The sequence below is a fragment of the Lagopus leucura genome, unplaced genomic scaffold (assembly GCF_019238085.1).
Source record: "Lagopus leucura isolate 7727_CA_CO unplaced genomic scaffold, USGS_WTPT01 157-5_obj-0_obj, whole genome shotgun sequence".
Classification (NCBI taxonomy): Eukaryota; Metazoa; Chordata; class Aves; order Galliformes; family Phasianidae; genus Lagopus; species Lagopus leucura.
Genome location: NW_024967470.1, coordinates 2,332 through 8,352, shown reverse-complemented (window position 1 = coordinate 8,352; position 6,021 = coordinate 2,332). Strand labels below are relative to the sequence as shown.

The 6,021-nt window shown below is 53.0% G+C and overlaps 1 long non-coding RNA gene across 1 annotated transcript; it reads left to right on the top strand.

Annotated features, from left to right (window-relative positions):
* The first annotated feature begins 1,264 nt into the window (after positions 1-1,264).
* On the top strand, positions 1,265-5,146 carry LOC122193131. Its single transcript, XR_006182824.1, has 3 exons — positions 1,265-1,588; positions 4,196-4,327; positions 4,440-5,146. It is a non-coding gene; the product is annotated as an uncharacterized LOC122193131 (long non-coding RNA).
* Positions 5,147-6,021: the final 875 nt, after the last annotated feature.

Genomic DNA, 6,021 nt, shown 5'->3' with positions numbered 1-6,021 from the left:
CTCGGTGTGTCCCTTCACAGCTTGGTGTCACCTGCAGACAGCTCAGGGAGCATTTGACCCCAATCGGTGTCACTGATGAAGACACTGGAGAGCATCGGTCCCAGCACTGATCCCTAAGGGCCACCACTCGTCCCTGGTCTCCACCCGGACATGGAGCCATTGACCACTTCTCTCTGGGTACAATCTCACAACTTGTGCTTCATCCATCGATCAGTCCACCCATCAAATCCATACCTTTCCAATCTGTAGAGAAAGATGTTGTGGGGGACAGCACTAAAGGCCTTTCTGAAATCTGGATAGTTGACATCAGTGGCTCTTCCCTTGTCTGCTGATGCAGTTATGGCATCGTGAAAGGTCATTAGGTTGATCAGGCAGGTCCTGCCCTTAGTGAAGCCATGCTGGTTTTTTGGTTTACAGCTGAGTATACTGGTGGCTGGAATGTTTTAGAAAATCGCTAAAATGGAATCTCAGATCAGCCCTGGTGTGATGAGATAAAGTCCAGCGTAGGTGTGCAGCAGACACAAACGGCCTCACAGTAACCACATTCAATGAACTGCTTCACTCTGCAAATCCCGCAGGGCTGTACGGGCAGCAAGACGCGGTGCTCCGACCCTGCAAGGTTTGAACGGAGCAGGTCAGGGGCCGCGATGTCGGAAACACCCCCTCCTATCAGAAGGCTTTACGAGACGGGAGAGGTTCCGTGATCGCTCCGGCACACAGCCCGCGGGCTGCGGCGCGCCCGGCTTCTGCTGAGCCCGGCCGGGAGCCGGCAGGGCGGGGGGCTCGGCGCGGCCCTGCCGAGTAGAACGGGGGGCCGGATCTGCTTTGACCGTGGGAAAATCCACCCGCACAAACACGGGGAGCACGCGAGGGACTTCGGCTTTACGCACGAGCCGCTTGTCTCCTTTTATTCTCTCTCATTAGGACGGCGCTCCGAGCAGCCCGCTCGGCTCTCAGCGACGGCGGAGCGCCCGGCGCAGCGCGGCCCCTCCGCAGGGTCCCGCGGGAGCGGCCGGGCCTACGGCCGGCGCGGGGCTCGGCGCGGCCGCTGCTGCCACCTGGCGGGGACGGGCGGGCGCGGGCGGGCCGCCGCGGAGGCCTCGGGTCGGGGCCGAGCCGCGCTCGCGGCGGTGCGGGCCCAGAGGTCGGAACGCGGCCGCGCTCAGCGCCGGACAGCAGGAGCCGCGGCCGAAGCGCCCCGCCCCGCACGGTGGCGCCTCGCGGGGAGGCCGCACCTCGCGCTCGTGCGCGTTGAGCCCGCTGGTGGAGGCGCTGCGGGGCCTCTCCAGGGCCGGGCCGCCTCGCGGAAGGAGCGTTTCCCGGCTGTCGGGCCGGCTGTGCCGAGCTGCAGGACGGGGCCTTTGTCTCCCGTTATATTCGAGGAGGAGTTTCTCTCTCCGTGCCCTCCGGGTGGTTGTTTAGACCGCCGTTAACTCAGCCCTCGGCCTCCCCTTCTCCAGACGAAATGAAATGACATTCCTTCATCCTTCCGGCCAGCCCCCGTGTTCCTGAGCCACCCCACCTGAATGTGTGATGCCATTTTGTGACGGGACCGAGCAAGCGCTGAGGGCGGCCACCGGTGGCTCAGGTAAGCCGGGGTGAGCTCTGTACCTCACCGCTTCTGCAAAGAGCAGAGATTCCCACCGAAGCCTTTGTTTTGCAGAATTGGCCTGGCAGCCTTTCCAGGTGATGAATTTTGGATGAGGAAATAGCAATCCTTGTCCCTGGCTTTGCAGGGTTAATCTCAGCTCAGACACGTGTGCTGCTGCCGGCGTCCCCAGCACCAGCCGGGAGGCGCTCAGGGCAGAGCTGAGGAGGGAGCTGCAGACCGGGAAAGACCCGTGACGACGGCAGAGCCGTGGAGCGCCTGTGGAGGGAGGCTGTGTGCGCATGCGCGCGCCCATGGCTCACACCGGCGAGATGCCGCAGATGAGCTGCGTGCTCTGTTTGTAACCTCCCACCGCTCTTGTGCGGGCTTGGCAAGGAGGGGGGGGGAGATGAAAACTGAGCTGAAAATTGAAACGATGCTTGGAGGGGTTTAGGGGGCTGATTCAACCCATCACTCCCGAGGGAAGTGGGAGCGCGTGTGCCTCTTGAGCCGTGTGTTTTGCTGTCAAGCTTAGCACAGATCTGCCTTGGCACAAAATCATTTGCATTAACTCACTGGGAAAAGGAGATGTAAGAACACAGTTAAACCACAAAGTACAGGATTACAATCTGATATGAAGAAAGAAAAGAAATCTGGAGGAGAAGGAAAAAAAAACCTCAGTCTGTATTTTTTAATTAGTATCCTTTGAACTGGCTGCAGGAGTGCTTGGTGAGGACAGTGGCTGTGTCATGCCCCTGTGTTAGGCTCCAGCCTCTCTTGCCGAGTGTCACACAAGGGAGATTTTGTATTTAGGAACTTGTTACCAATTGCCTATAGCCCTCAGAGGGCTGGTCCCAGGGGGCACGTGTAGGTACATGATGAGACATCAGCATGCAAGAACCCTAAGCTCCACTGAAACCTGTCCTGCAGGGAGGAGGTGGGACTGGGGAGCTGGCAGAGCAACAGCAGTGCAGCGAGCAGTTCATAGGGACCAAGGGATGTGGGACCATTTCGAGTCATCCACTAAAAATGCTTAGTGACAAAGTAGACTAAAAGAAAGTCATGCAAGGGCAACAGACAATTCAGCCAGGGCAGATGTTTGCAGCAGCTGGCTCAGGACAGGGCCTTCATCCCACACCCATCTCCTTGACTTGGCGTCAGCCAAATGCTGCACAGGCTGTTCCCTCTGTGCAATCACAGCCCGCGTCCCTGCCTGGCTTGTTGTTTTCTCGTTTTGATTCAGCACTCACTGCCATGTTGTTCTCAGAGGTACAGGATCTTCCTAGGAAAATGCGTGCCCATGGGGAGTTGCAATGGGAACACCCAGGTCTCATCTTCAGAGCCTCCTGCTTCCAACATGCAGCATGTGCACAGCCCAGCCCTCTCCTAATCCCGGCCCTTCATTGCCCCCAGCCCTCCTTGCAAAGGGCAAGATGAGGACTGAGTCTCCACCATCCCTTCAGTCCTCTTGGCTTTATTCCAAAACTGCTAATTGAAAAGCCAGTGTCGTCAGTGGTTTTTCTGATGCGAAAACTTTTCCATAAGGAACTGGTCCCAAATCCACCAACTCATTTCACATTTATTTTAAATTTGAGCTTTACATCATGTAATTTCCTCCAGGGCTTGATTATCTTCTTGGTAAAAACACTGTTGTTCTGGTTTGTGAGACCTATATTTAATCTCGCCGTAAGGCCTCTGTACCTCACAGTACAGGGCTTAAATGCTGCCTCAGCTCCTGGCTTTGCCTTCCTATTTATATGAATCCATTAAACAAGGTGCCAATTCTGCTATATTGAGGGTGTTCTCCAGCCATGGGGTGCCTGTCAGCATTAACTTCTTGTTGCAGAAATGGTCTCCTGAACCTCCTGACCTGAAGTCATCCAAAGGTGCTCTCTTAAACGGTAGCAGACAACGTATAAACAAGGAATCGAAGGCACAGTCAGACAGGATCCTTATCTGTCTCTCTTATTCCAGTGGCACTCAAGTCCTTCTCTGTATTTCCCCTACATGTGACAAGGTATATAGCGTCCAGTGTATTTTTACATGGAAATACACGAAACAGGTAAAAGTAGGAGGGCAGAAACATTTTCCTGAATCTGGTCACAACCCTCTGCTCTCAGCCAGAGGTTCTGAGCTGCCCAGGTCACCTCTGTGACACATTTTGCAGTGCAGGAAGCTTGTTTGAATGCAAATGCTTTCACCAGACTTTCAGTGGAGGCCTCAGTTTCCAACTCACCAGCATCACCTCATGACCACACTTTCACTTTAACCTTAGAATCATAGAATCATGGAATCACCAAGGTTGGAAAAGACTCACAGGATCACCCAGTCCAACCATCCACCTATCACCAATAGTTCTCACTAAACCACATCCCTCAACACAACGTCCAAATGTTCCTTGAACACCCCCAGGGTCGGTGATTCCCTGGGCAGCCCATTCCAGTGCCTGACCACTCTTTCAGAGAAGTAGCATTTCCTAACATCCAGCCTGAATCTCCCCTGGCGCAGCTTGAAGCCATTCCCTCCCGTCCTATCACCAGTCGCACGAGATAAAAGGCCGACCCCCAGCTCACTGCAACAGAGTGAGCCATCCCTCTTCTCTTTCAGACCCAGACCTGCTGCCTGGATGGCGTCCAGCCCTTCACCCGCACCCCCGGCCTCAGCCCAGCTCCCTGTGTTTGCATGGCAGCTGCAGAGCTCCTAGGCTCTGGCACTCAAAAGCAGCATTCTCTGACAAAGGTGACAAGAACAGCTGCATTTCTGACAAAAATCTTAACTCACTTTTAATGGTGATTTGGAGATTTTTCTTTTAATTGTTTGTCTTCTTAATAATTCCTTATGTTTCTTTCAGATGCTGGCTGACGTGGCCAGGAGATGCGTGTAGGAACACACAAATGGACTTTAAGAAGTGCTATTTTCAATTCTTCAGTTCAACTTTGATGATGGATTTTCTAAAACCTTCTGGAACTAAAGACAGGCAATGGCTCAATTTTCTCTTACCAATTAGGATTCCCAGGCCAAAGGAGCCATGACACAGCTTGGTTTGCCACAGGTCTTGGGAACTCAGAGGTGTGCAGAGGTACCTGATGTAATGGCCTAACTGCAACAGTTGTTTAACACTGAGGTGAGCGTAAGGGGGGTCTGCAGAGAAAAGGAAAGTGAGAACAGTCAGGGCAGACAGAGAGAGATCCAGTCCTTGGGAATATCTGGGATGGAGCAGGCTCTTGCACTGATACTTGTGGCTGATGGCCTGGAGGCTGAGGGCTGCAGAAACAGCCAAAAAATGCACTCCAGTGTGGGAGAAGTGATGTGGCAGTGGCTTTTCTGTGGCAGGCTCCCCTCTGCCTTGAGGAGTGTGCAGCCCTTCACGGCTGGGCTGCTGCTAAATGCTTTGGGTATGGTGTATGCATCTAACACACAAAGGCATTTGAAAGGCACTGTGAGCCAAGGCCACATGGACAATGGTCAGAATGACTGGCGTGCAAAATTTGGATACCAAAGCATGGACCAAATCATCCGATTGGGAAGTCTAGGATTAAAGAGAATGGCTAAACTTTATATTTTATTTCCATTCATCATTTCTGCTTATGTGGGTGGACAAGGAGAGAATGAGTTTCCTGGGGAGGGCAGCAGATAAAAGAGGCACACATTTCCTTGAAAGATGTGTGTCTTTTTTCTTCTTTGTTCCTAGGTTAATATGCCATAAAAGGGCTGGAGGTAACCCTGATAGCTTTTCTATCATGAGCAAGAAACTGGCTAGTTCTTCACTTTTGTAGGGTCTTTCTCCCTTTGATTGCTAGCTATGTGCCGAGAGAGAAGTAAGTCTTTCTACCATGGATTTCATGACTGTCCCAGGATGAGTAGTCTGAATTCTTGCAAAGGAGAGCTTGAGGTGCGAAAAAAATGGACACCAATGGATTTGGTGTTCAGGCATGTTTCCAAGCCTCTGTAAAACATCTGACTGTTACAGGGGAGAAAGCTGTTCCCTTAAGGGGCTGGGGTGTGGGTGAGTATCTCCAGAGCCTGCTGCCTTTTCACCATCAGAGCTATAGGGTAAATATAGGGGACTTAGACAGACCTCGTGCTGGGAGAAGGGTGGGGAGATGGAGGGACATGCTTGCAATGCATGCATGCTTCTGAGGCTTGCCTGAAGCAGGAAAGAGCTGAGCACAGCCCTGTGCAGGCCAACACCAGCTCACACAGAGAGGCGTGGAGTGGAAGAGCCTTCCATGGTCTGTTCCTCATTCCACCAAAAGCCCCCTGTCTTTGACAGGATTTACGCACAGTGGATCTGCTGGAACAATTAACAATTAATTTCAATTAATGTGTAAGATGTTGAGGATATGCAACCCGCCTGCCTATGCTGTTGGGGTCAACATCTGGCAGAGGATCTGCAGGGTTCCCTGAGACAGGGAAGGATTTTGCCCTTGGGA